We start from the raw sequence: 8852 nt of genomic DNA, 5'->3' as shown, positions 1-8852 counted from the left end.
TGTTCAGCATATTTGACTCCTAATTTCTAGCTCCCCCAATTGCTATGGCTGGGCTCCCATGTATATTCTTCTATCATCTCATTCTTCTAGGGTTGATTGACATTAAATCATATTCCTAACCATAATCAGCTGTCCCTGGATCAGATGTGTGTGCTACACCAAGCCAGTTCTCAGGGCAAATCTCCTGAGAGAAGCAACTTTCACACTAAAGTGTGAATGACTGATACCCAGACCACACGAGGAATGGCTAGAGAAACTGTGAATTCTTCTCCTGGAGAAGAGAAAATTCGTGTATGATCAATGACTTCAAATATGTGAATGACTGAGAAAAGAGAGCTCAGACTTCTTATGCGGTAAGAGTTATAGAACATCAGTTTCAACACCACAGTACTCAGAGCTGTCTAACAATGAAAGGGTCTTCTTCATGAGGTAGTGAGCTCATCATCATTGATGATATTTAAGCAAAGACTAGCTGGTCACTTATTGAGACTTTCTGAGTGGATCTTTTAGACCCTTAGAACCTATTTTTTAAGATCACATTCTTAGCATTAAGTTCAGAACAAGATTCTTTTTTTTTTTTTTTTAGGCAAGGCAACCCTTGGTTGACCTCATAGATTGCAAGGAACTTGTCAGCTTACAATCCCTTATTTTTTATTTTTTACGCTTACAGCACCTGGTCTTCCTAGGTGGTCTCCCATCCAAGTACTAACCAGGCCCGACCCTGCTTAGCTTCCAAGATCAGACAGGATCAGTCTTGTTCAGGGTGGCATGGTCGTAGACTCGGAACGAGATTCTTAATATTCCTTCCACAGCCTTTCCCATATCAGTTAACAGAACTCAATCCTTCCAGTTGCTCAGGACAAAAACTTTGGAATCCTCATTAACGTATTTAAGTCTTTCTACCCCATATTCAATGTGCCAGGAAATCCTATGGGTTCTACCTTCATGTACATTTGGAATCTTACTATGTCTTGCCATCCCCATGGCTATCACCCTGACGGAAGCCACCGATACCCACTGTATTAGGCTAGGTTCTCCAGAGAAATATATATATATATATTCTTTAGAGCAAGTCTCACCATATAGATGATAATTATATATCATATATAAAGATCAAAGAGAGAGAGAGGGAGAGAAATATTTTACCATAAGGAATTGGCTCACACAATTCTAGAGGCTAAAAAGTCAAAGATCTGCAATTAGCAAGCTGGAGAATGAGGAAAGCTGATGGTATAGTTCAAGTCCAAGTTTAAGTCCAAAGGCAGAAGAAGACTGATATCTCATCCTTGGTCAAGATAGTCAGAGCGAAAAAGTTCTTTCTTACTCAGCCTTTTATTCTATTCAGGCCTTGAATGAATAGGGTAAGGCCCACCCACATTGTGGAAGGTAACCTGTTTGATTCAATCTACTGATTCGAATGTTAGTCTCATACAGACACACCCAGAATAATGTTTAGTGAAAAGTCTGGACACTTTGTGACCCACTCAAGTTGACACATAACTTACCCATCACATCCATCCACTTCTATTTAGTACAACATTGTGTGTGAGGCCCCAAAGATAGGACCCAGTTCTCAAAGAGCTTACAGTTTAGTCGAAGAAAAAGATATGGATTAAATTATCATACAAATGTAATTTTATAATTATAAGTAGTGCAAACAAGAGGACTCTGGTACTATGAGAGGATAATTTCATTAACTCGGTAGCATCAATTGTGTTTTAACTATACCCAATAATCTCTCATACAGTTAGAGAACTGTAAAATTTTTCACAGGGTTTCAGAGCTCATATAAGTCTCCCAGAAACCCGATGATGTGGAAGAGACAGGATACTGATCTCCATTTTACAGACGAGTAAATGAGGACTTAAAGAGTAAACTGAGTCACCCAAAGTCACACAACCAGGAAAGGCATGGAACTGATAGTCAGGCAAATAACCAGGACTCTTGCACTGCCTCTTATGCAGGCTTGTAAACGCAGGCTTTAATTCAAAGGTGTTCCAGGCACGCTAGAGAATTGGGCGATGACTGTGGGAGAAGAGGACTAAGAATTACCATTAAACATAGTATAGCCCGTGTCCCAGAAACTTAGACAAGCACAGTGGAGCCCCAATTGTGTACTGTATATTTTCCTTTCCCAGCAGATATTAACAAGGAAGAGCTACTTGATACTTTAAAAGAGTAAACAGGGAAAAAAATATGCATCGACATTTACAATCGTAAAGCATTATATCTCTGCTACACCGTAAACCAGAGATTATGTTTCAATGATTCTAAAATGCATTATAATATAACCAGGCTTCTCTCGGGGTGTGAGAAAGAAGTAGGATAGTTTCCATGTCTTTTTCAAGACTTTTGGAAGAGTTGCTTCCGCCTGGATCAGAGATACAAATTCCTGATGCTCCAGGTGTTCAGACTATCTGCTTAAGTCAGGTTCTTATAATAGAAGCCTGAGCCACTGCCTCCAAGATAAAAGGTGAACATCGAAAGGCCTTGATCCCAAGTATGTGACCTCTTCAACACCATGGAGATCTCCGCTGCTGCAATCATTTCTTTGGCATTTTATCCGATAAATGATCGTATGATCAAGTCCAATCCCTTCTTCTTAGCTGCCACTCATGGCATGCAAGATACTTACTCTTGCTTCCTTTCTTTTTTTCCCTTGCCTCATTCTAGAAAAGATTTAAGATGAATATGCCTAACTCATAAAAAAAAAATAAGCTATGGACTCTAACGGGTTATAAATTCATAAAATGTGAGAGAGAAGAGACATTTTAAATAAAGTTTGGTGAGGTTAATCACATCACCAAAAGCTATAAAAATATGTTGTTCAGTAAGTATTGACAGAATGCCCACTAGATCCACAGCATGGTGTTGCTTGATAGATTTTGTTTTCATCCAATATATACTTAATTAAGCATCTACTATATGGATCAGTATTAAAGTAATATTTGTTACTGCTTCATGTTCTTCACCTACCTTTGCTGTGGTCCTAGGATCCTGGAAATTAGGATGGAGATGACTTGGCAGTGAAGTGTAGGTCATTATTGACCAGCTCATTAATTCACTGAAGGCAGATAACCTTCTAAGCCACACTTGACACAGGGAGGTTTTCACAAAGATTTTGTCAATTCCAAAATCACAGCAATATCTTACACTAACTCAACAACCGTTCCCATCTTCCTTGGTAACCACCTACATTCATATAGAATTGCAAGGTGGGGAGAAAGAAAGAACCTTAACAGTTTAAAAAAAAAAAAAAAAAGACAGCCAATTTTTCTTCCTACTTCCTTGCGAGGCCCTACTTTGTTCTTTAAACACCTAAATAAGCCCAAACCATTCTGGATTCTACATCTTCTATATCAAATCAGAAAACACCAACATTCTTCACGCTGTCCACCTACAGTCTTGCTATAATATAGCAATGACCCGGTCTAATGTCTTGAGGCCTATTCATTAACAGGAAGGCCCTAACTCAATTAAGCAGCCAGGAAACAAAGGAAAGTCATTATGTAGATGTCTAGCCATTAAAAGCCAAGAGACCCTAGGATAATAGGAGCCTTCTCTTTAGCAGCAAATGGGGAACAGAACTGGGTTTGAACAATTCGTACTCTTTCTAATTTAACATGAGAATATTGCACTATTTATAAGATTTTCTGCATCCTTGTTTTCTCCATTACAATGGACACACAGAAAATGTAATTAACCCTGCAAACAGGCAAAGGGCAAAGAGCAAATTCTAACTCAAGCCTAAATGTCTTTTTCTGCTATGATAGCTCTCTCTCTTAACTTAAGTCTCCATCTAAGGCATTGGAATACAAAGTGCAGGGTGGTTAAGTGACCCCAGTGTTCTGTGGAGCCTACAACACAAATCCAGCCATATGATGGCGAGTGTCTTTTCCACTACACAACACCAGAACATTCTTAATTGTTTGAATGGTTGGGCGCCCAGCCTAACCCATGGTCCTTACGGCTGTTTTAGATTCATTTCTGGATTCTTGGTCTTGAGTATCTTACTCTACTGGCTCGGCCTATTCCTCTGATTAATGAGTCTCCAGTGGTCTTGGGAAATAAATTTTCACCTCCAGCTTGACCCTATAGGGTCTCATTGGCTGGGTCAGGCTCCCTCTCCTCTTCTATAAAGCAGAAAATTTGGGCATGGGTCAGCTTTTCTTCACCTTGGAGTAAATTCTGCATTTGGCAATTCGCAGTCGACAAATGAGCTTCTGAGCTTAGGGAAAAAAATAAATAAGTACAAGTCTCACCATTAAACCGGACAGTATGAGTCGTAATTAAAAACCCCCATTATGCCATTTCAACAGGAACACTTCGCTGTCGTTAAGCTAAAACAGAATGCCTTGAGGGAGAAATTATTTCTCGTTTGATTTCTGTCAGAATGGCTTTGACTTTGCAGATACATCTGCAGCCACCCTCAAACAAAGGCTTCAAACAGATGAAACCTGATTAAAGATTCATTTCAAATTAACTTTCTCTGCTTATTTCTCTTTTGTAATCTTTATTATTACTTGAAGGAGAAAAAAAAAACACACACACACACACAGAAAGAAAGCGACCTCCCTGGATCCACATATAAATCTTCATAGTAGCCACTCAACGATATTATTAATTCCCCCTGAAGAGTCCAGCAAAGTACCAGACGCTTATGCAATGGCAATTTGTTGAGAAATCAAGCCAATCTATTTTTTGACGTTGTTTTATTCAAGTGAGAGAAGAGGAAGCACTGGCGAGACAGACGGAGATGAGAAAGGATGCAACATCCACAAGGGCTGATGTTCTGATAGAAAAGTCGTAATAGAAAAAAGGTAGGAAAGGAGATTAATCTCTGAGCACCCGTGTGATGTTCTGAGCTTTGGAACTGGGTTCTTAGTTGGTCAGGGAAGCTAGACTTCAAATTGCTTTCTGGTGGGTGGAGGTCCTACCCGTTTGTAACTCCACAGAGGCGGAGGAGAAATTTGGGAAGAGGGCCCTGAGCAATATAGGGATTCAGCATATTTCAGACGTAAGTGATGGGTGAGGGTTTCCTACCAGAGGTCGTATTAGAAAGGAGCATCGAGAGACTCCTGGGAGAATCACGAAAAGAGAAGACAGAGGCCAGGGTTTCCTACCAGAGGTCGTATTAGAAAGGAGCAACGAGAAGAGAAGACAGAGGCTAGCATTGCAAGTTAGATTCAACAGCAAGGAATGAGCATCAAAAGAAAGGAGAACCCCAGCCGCAGTGGGGAACAAGATGTGCCCTTTCTGTGCACTTCAGGAAAGTGACTTGAAATGTGGACATCACCAAATGCTGTAACACACTGAGTCTCAAGGAACTTAACAGTGTGACATCCAAATCCAGCGTAACACAAAAGAAGTATCCGTCATATTTCATATGAGAAACGACCTAAGTCTCCAGGGATTAGGCACAGTGCTAACATCTACAATCCACCAACATTGGATGTGTCTAGGTTCTAGTGTCACGGCACCTGAGCACCAGTGATGAGAACGCAGCTCCAGCCTCCGTGTGACAGACACCTCAGTGAACTCTTCGGCCCAGAACAATGGATTCCTGGACTAGCGAAGCATGGAAGAGAGTGGAAAGCTTTATTGCCAACCTCTGTCATATTTAGGGCCCAAGCAACCAAACTGTGGGGCCACCTAACTGAGCATAACACGGGAACATCCTCCCGCTCGCTTTCCAGGAATTATGACTTGGATCCTGAGCATCAGAATTTAGAAGTGTAATTTCCGGTTTCAGTGGCCTTGAGGAGTGACAGAGTTCCAACTCTTCGGAAGCCTAGGTGGTACAAAGCGAGAGCAGAGAACGTGGGCCACTGGAAGCAGCATTTTATTACACTCTGACTAGGTTGGCATAGAAAAAAATCAAGTCTGATTGTTAGACGAACCTGGATACCATAAGGATTCATGAAATTATTTGGAGAGGGTAGGTCTTTCCATAGTCAAGAACTCAGATTTTAATTTTAATGTGACTTCACTTGGTACCCACAGATGGATGAAGCCCAAAACATATGCATCTTATCCCATGTAATACTTAGAAAAACCCTCATACAAAGGTATTACTGATTTTTTAATCTAAATTCGAATTTAACTTTTAATTTAAATTTTTAATTTAAAATAGGGGAACAGATTTTAGGCACAATTTCAGCTAGATTACATGACCTGTCATACAGCTAGAAAGGGAAACGAGATTCACAGTCCACAGTTTATGCTCTTTCTCTACTTCCATATTTCCATCCTGTCTTTCAAAGTATAAAAGAAAGGTGATGCTATTAGAACAGCATTCAAAAAGGAGAGTCACAGATGGCAGATACAGCTGGGGAAAGGGCAGGGGGTACCCAGGCTGCCTGAGAGTTTGAGCAGCCTTAAATGAAGAGATGAAAACTTGTTCTGGAGGACAGTTGATATCATAGATGATAGAGACTAGAATTTATAGATGATGGAGACTATGATATCATCATCTATGATATTATAGATGATGGAGACTAGAAAACTTGTTCTGGAGGACAGTTGATATCATAGATGATGGAGACTAGAATTTATGTTGAGCTAAAGAGCTGTCTGTGATGAGGACATCACATCAGAGAGATGAAGTAACTTTCCCAAAGTCACGCAGCTCTCATGTGGTAAGATGAAGATACAAATCTAGACCACACGTATCTCCAAAGCCCATGTTCTTGAGTATCATGGTACATTGTCTCTCCCTTGGCTGCCTGAGGGTTTTTGAACTAAGATGGAAGGTGGCAATGGAAATAGAGTCTAACGTGGTAAGTAAACTGGACCTCACAAAGAAGACATCATTAAATATCATAGAAGGCTTCACTGGAGCACTCAGAGAAGAAACGACAATGGACCGAGAAGGAATAGAGGTGAGAAATGGAAAACAATAAGAATAGACAACATTTTCAAAGTATAAAGTTATGGGATGAGAAATGGAAAGGTGAACAGATGAACGCTGAAGTGGGGAGAAGCTAACGGAAGGGTACATTAACAAGGCAGAAACAAAAGAAAGAGACAAAATCTAGGGGAAGATGGTATGTCTTACAGGAAAGAGAGCACATATATTCATCCTGGAAGAGATGAGAGGATTATGGATGCAGATGTAAATACATTTGAAGAAAGCTGAGGGAGGAAGGATGCGTGACCTCTTTTTTTTTTCCCCCCCCCAATGAATTTTAAGAGTCAGAATGAGCTAAATTTAGCTCCAGGAAAAGTAGAAAAAAAAAAAAGAAGAAAAAAATGACCTCAGTATTTCAGTAGCTTAATACAACAAAACTTCTCTCTCACTCACGATGAATGTGGCGATTGGGTTAGCAGGATGTTCCCATGCAGTCACTTGAGGACCCAGGCCGATGGGCCCACACCCAAGCAATTGCCACTGCAGTGAGAAGGACATACGGTAAACTCCACATCTGTTCTTAGAGCTGCTACTCACATTTCATTGGCCAAAGCAAACCACATGAGCAAGTGAGTGGAGACATACACCCCTAGCATTTGAGTCCATTAAGTGGAAAGCTAGAAATATTTGGTCAACGGCATAAATGGTTATTATAATGATGTGTGATTTCTACATAGTCAGGGCAGTTCAATGGGATTTGGAAGTCTTTAAGGGAATTAGAAGAGAGATGATTTAAAACAAATGAAAGGATCGATAGGTTACCTTGATAGCCCAGCTGAGTTTGACATCCACAATTTGCAGTGCTGCCAATCTCACTAGTTGCATGACCTTTAGCAAAACCCATCTTGTCTCTGAAGCTGTCTTCTGATCTGTAACACAGGAGGGTTGGATCAAATGGCTTATAAGTTTCTTTACCAAATTCCAAGATTCATCATTTGGACAGTGAATCTGATGCTGTCGAAATCCCACACAGCTTAACTGCCCCACCCAATGCCCACGACAGGTCTTGTAGGGGAGGAGAGTGTCCAAGATGCCTTTGGTGGTACCCACAGGCCATATCAGCATTTACGTTACGGGGTCCGGCTGTATTTAACGAGTAAAGGAGAACCATTGCTTTCCCACTGTAATAGATGCACCGTGAGTCCAGAGGTCAACGAATTTGATTCTCTTTTTTTTGTTCCCACCACTAGTCCAATTCTCTGCCTCTAATTTACTGCTAGTGAACGGAGTCATGCCGTGGGGGTAGGTGGAGGGGGTGGGGAGTGTGGGAAGCAGAGGGAGGAAGGAGGGTAGGAAGATGGGGAGGAAGCATTAATAGAATAGAGGCGGGCAATGATGAATTAAGGGAGCGGCCATTAATTTTTCATTTTGACAGATTATCATCCGTCAGAAGGCAGAGGAGATGGCTCTTGTGCCCAGAGAGGAGACACTTGCTCTTTGCAATACATTCTTTTGCTTCTGTTGTTGTTGTTGTTGTTGTTGTTGTTGTTGTTTTATGGAATTAGGTAGTAGGCACCAAAGAATGAAAAATTTATGACAATTTATAATTTACATGCTAGAAGATAAACAATAAACTAAAACCCTGTCATTAAATTGGCCCTTCATTTTTCTTAATCCCCTGGGTGATAAATCTGATTTTGCAACAGCATTTAGTATAAATTGATTTTTCTTTAAGTAGGGAAACTATTTTAAATATTTTGGATATAAATAGATTGTCCTGGGCATTGCATCGCCCAGGACCTCAAGATGCGATGGTCCTATTAACACAGCTTTCCATTAAGACTGGCATTAATTAAAGGAGGATGCCGACCAGGCATTTTGCAAACCAACACTGATGCTGTAAAGCTTTTAAGTTTAATAAATGGAAACTTGAAATGCCGATGTGGCAGTGTGACTAGCTTCCATAATCAGAAAACTGGAGAGGTTGACTTTCTTGGGTAGG

At 40.6% G+C, this 8852-nt stretch overlaps 1 pseudogene; it reads right to left on the bottom strand.

Moving 5' to 3' along the window:
- Window positions 1–661: 661 nt before the first annotated feature.
- LOC112481697 lies at window positions 662–780 on the bottom strand (annotated as a pseudogene).
- Window positions 781–8852: the final 8072 nt, after the last annotated feature.

This window comes from Pteropus alecto, unplaced genomic scaffold, assembly GCF_000325575.1.
Source record: "Pteropus alecto unplaced genomic scaffold, ASM32557v1 scaffold44, whole genome shotgun sequence".
Taxonomy (NCBI): Eukaryota; Metazoa; Chordata; class Mammalia; order Chiroptera; family Pteropodidae; genus Pteropus; species Pteropus alecto.
The sequence above is the reverse complement of the archived record's forward strand: the minus strand, read 5'-3'. Positions and strand labels throughout refer to the sequence as shown.